Here is a 4,476-nt window from a genome sequence, read left to right as displayed (position 1 = left end):
GAGCAGGCTGCCCAGAGAGGCTGTGGAGTCTCTTTCTCTGGAGACTTTCAAAGCCTGCCTAGATGCATTCCTGTGCCAACTACCCTAGGGGATCCTGCTTGGCAGGGGGTTGGACAGCATAACCTCTGGAGGTCCCTTCCAATCTCTAATGATCTGTGATTCTGTGACCCTTAGGAGCACTCAGGATAATAAACTATACATTATGGTGCATGTTCTCCCAGCTCCCTTAGACCTTGAAAAGCTAAGGGTGAAGTTCTGGCAGAAAACTCCATGGATACAAACACAAAATATGGTTTTGGTGAGATAGGGACCCAGTTCCCACCAAGGATAACATCAGGAATGTTTGAAGGCAGCAACACACTTCACTGCTCCTGGATTTCAGTGGCAGCTAGGCACACTCATATCCCTGAAGAAGTGGCCAATAATGTCCTTCAGAAAGGTTTTAATTCCTCACAGGCTTCAGTCAGGGGTGAATTTCTGCTGAGCACTTGAAGGGGTCCTCAGCTCTCAGCAAGTTAATTTCTTTTCAGCTAAATCTTAACACAAGGCTGGATTCTTTTGTGGTTTTCTACTGGAGAGTATCACTCACACTATCTACCAAGAAACACTTAGGCTTGCTGGGTTTGTAGATGACTGCTTGTCTCCCTCTTTCTCCTCTTATGCAAAACTCCTTTGCTGCAGAGGATGCAGCATGTGCCAATGCAAATCGAGGGCAAGCAGCTACTGTTTAACCTCTTGAACTGGAGCTTGTGCAAACTGATGCAACGCTGGTGAGAAAGATTGAAAGCAGTGAGCTGTGCTCTGGAAACCAGGTATGCTCAGGTTGGGTGATGGGGTTTGGATTGTGATGTTGGCAGGACCTAGAGTGGAACAGAGCAATGCACAAACCCCATGTTTGAAAGTGCATTGCCACCTACAAGCCAGGCTACAGAGCTACGCTAGCCAGGAGGACCACTTTAAGCCATTGAATAGGCTTTGTGCAGTGCTTTATTTACTGCTTAGGACAAAGCTATGGAAGCCTCCACTCATTCTGCAGTGCTGCCCTGACTCCTGGCTGGCTTTCCAGAACAGATGTCTTAGCTGAGCAGTATTTCACTTCCACATTTCCACATGTTTCACAACAGAGGAATCATTCACAAAACCTGCTGTTAGCTGGGTCAGTCTTTGCCTTTGCTGCCTTGAACACCATGTAGCATGATAGCACTGCATGAGGGGATGCTCTGTGCTCCTGGTGCCTCTGCTGGGTTCAGTTTAGGGCCACTCATTGTAAGAAGGACATTGAGAGGCTGGAGCAGTTCCAGAGAAGGAGAGATGTTGAGGTGCTGGAAGGTGTCTAGAGAAGGGTGATAAAACTGGTGAGGGGCCTGGAGCACAGCCTTGTGAAGAAAGGCTGAGGGAGCTGGGGGTGTTTAGTCTTGAGTAGAGAAGGCTGAGGAGAGACCTCCTCAATTCAAGAGAGATGTTGAGGTACTGGAACGTGTCCAAAAAGGGGTGACAAAGCTGGGGAGGGGCTTGGAGCACAGCCCTGTGAGGAGAGGCTGAGGGAGCTGGGGGTGTGCAGCCTGCAGCAGAGGAGGCTCAGGGCAGAGCTCATTGCTGTCTGCAGATACTTGAAGGGAGGCTGTAGCCAGGTGGGGCTGGGCTCTTCTCTCAGGCAACCAGCAACTGAGGAGGGAGACACAGCCTCAAGTTTTTCCAGGGTAGGTCTAGGCTGAATATTAGGAAGTTGTTGGCATTGGAATGGGCTGCCCAGCGAGGTGGTGGAGTCACCATCCCTGGGGGGGGTTCAAGCCAAGCCTGGATGAGGCACTTAGTGCCATGGTCTGGTTGATTGGGTAGAGCTGGCTGCTAGGTTGGACTGGCTGAGCTTGGAGGTCTCTTCCAACCTGACAGATTCTATGATTCATTGCTCTCTAAAACTCCCTGAAAGGAGGTTGGACTGGGGTAAGAGTCAGTTTCTTCTCCCAAGCTGCAAGTGATAGAATGAGAGGAAATAGCCTCAAGTTGTGCCAGAGGAGGCTTAAACTAAATATTAGGAAACATTTCTTTCCTGCAAGAGTAGTGAGGCATTGGAATAGGCTGCCCAAGGAGGTGGTGAAGTCACCATACCTGGAGGTGTTAAAAATATGTGTACACATGGCACTTGAGGATGTGGTTTTATGGCCATAGTGGCGTTTGGATGATGCTTGGACTTGATGATCCTAAAGGACTTTTCCAAACAAAATGATTCCATGAGTCTATGGCAGTGTTGGGGATCTCCATGCTCTGCTTCCTAAAGGATGATTTTGATGCTCTGCAAGTGTGGCTGGTTTAAGGGGTCAAATAAACACTCACAGGCCAGGCTGTCTAAATCCCTCCCTTGCAAATCAAGATCAATTTCCAGCACAAATTAAGGGAGGTGAGAACTACTGCTTCTAGCAGCTGCCCAGACCTTTTGCTTCCATGAAGCAGGTGAGGATCTGCCTCATCCAGCCTGTCAGGCTTGAGGAACAGATTTCCTGACCAAGTGGAGCTGTTCTCTCATCCTTAAGGAGAGGAGGCTGTGAATACTGTGTTCCAATACCCAATACTGTGTTCAGGTTTGGGCTCCCCAGTTGCAGAGGGACAGGGATCTGCAGGAGAGGGTCCAGCAGAGGGCTATGAGGATGATGAGGGGACAGGAGGGCATGGCTGATGAGGAGAGGCTGAGGGCCCTGGGGCTGCTTAGTCTGGAGAAGAGAAGACTGAGAGGGGATTGGATAAATGTTTATAAATATCTGAGGGCTGCCAGGAGGGGGGGACAGGCTCTGCTCACTGCTCCCTGGGATAGGACAAGCAGCAATGGGTGTGAGTTGCAGCACAGGAGGTTCCAGCTCAGCACAAGGGGGAACTTCTTTACTGTAAGGGTCCCAGAGCACTGGCACAGGCTGCCCAGAGAGGTTGTGGAGTCTCCTTCTCTGGAGCCTTTCCAGGCCTGTCTGGATGTGTTCCTCTGTGATCTGTGTTATTTGTCCTGCTCTGGCAGCAGGGTTGGACTGGATGATCTCCTTGGGTCGCTCCAACCCCTAAGATTCTATGATCCTGTGATCCTGTGAGGCTGCTTCCATTTGCTCCTGACCAAAATAGATGGTGCCTGTTTCCAGGTGATTCTGTGAAAAACTCTGCTTTGGAAATCTCTGGAATCTTGTGTAGTGCTGTGCTCTTGTGAGTTTATTAAAGGTAGTAGCAATAACAGTAAGGTGTCAAGACTCTGTGATGGCAGGGGTGTGAAGAGGAGCTGAATTCAAATAGAAAGGTTTGTGAGTCCCACAAGCTTCAGTCAGAGGAAATGAGAGAATTACACTCAATAAATACCAGGTTTTCTGCTCCAATATTCTTCCCAAGGCACCTCTTGTTGCTCTTTGCTGAAAGCAAGATGCTGAGCTGATGGACCATTAGCAAGATCCTGACTGGCCTCTCTGATGTCCTCCTATCACTGAACTGGGAAGAGCTGGCAGCACTCCTAGACACTGTGATCCTGTTGCAGGAGTAAGCTGGCTTGCAGAGGTACAAACCAGAAGAGGACACACATCTAACCATGGCAACTTTCAGAAATACCCAGGTGTCTTGGGCTGGCCTGGCCACAAAGCAAGCACTCATCTCACACAGCAGATGCTGTGTCAGGAAGGATTTGTCCTTCCACACTGACATGAAGCAGGAATGTTTCTAGCTGAAAAACCTCTCATTTGGGTGCTGTGAGAAGCCCTGTGGCTGGGTGAGAGTCCCAGGCTAGGGCAGAGAAGTTTGTGGGCAGGACATCAGCTGCAAAAAAAGCCAGGGTAGGGAGGTGAAGAGACCTCCTCTGTGGGCACCTCTTAACGTTGTGCTTTCAGCTACTCCGGTGTGACCTCTTTCTTTCTCTGCCTCCGCCTAGAACTGGCATCCTGTATCAAAGATGTCTTCCTGACACATCTTTTATCAAACACTCCAGTGAAACACTCACCCAACATCTCCAGACCTTTACAGGCAAGACCATCTCAAAGCCTGGGTGAGCTCTGAGCAGAGATGTGAGCTCTGGGGCACTGCTGGGAGCGGGAGGTGACTCTGCGCGGCAGGAAGGCAGAGCCGTGGGGTGAGCTGCTGCACCGAACCCCAGCTGCCCCGACCTTAAACTGAACGAGCATTTGCATAGCTCTCCATTTCACAGAGAGGAGAGCGGGGGGAGGAGGCCTGAGCTCGGTAACCACTCACCTTCTGACATCAGAAACCTCCGGTGCAGCGCAGGACTGCGTCGTGAGCTCCCTGGGCAAGAGCATGCAGCTCCTTCCCCTGCGCACAGCTGCGTCCTGCCTCACGCCCCCAGCTCCCTCGCTCTGTGCACTGCGAGTGATGAAGTTTTTTTTTCCACATCACATGAGCCAGGATGAAGGGGGAAAATCCTGCCAGGAGCAGATATGGGCTGCGACTTGAAGCTGATGAAGGGGAGCTACAGAGCAGTACCCTGAGAGCTATATAAGA

This window comes from Pogoniulus pusillus, chromosome 35 (assembly GCF_015220805.1).
Source record: "Pogoniulus pusillus isolate bPogPus1 chromosome 35, bPogPus1.pri, whole genome shotgun sequence".
NCBI lineage: Eukaryota > Metazoa > Chordata > Aves > Piciformes > Lybiidae > Pogoniulus > Pogoniulus pusillus.
Note: the sequence above shows the minus strand (reverse complement) of the source record.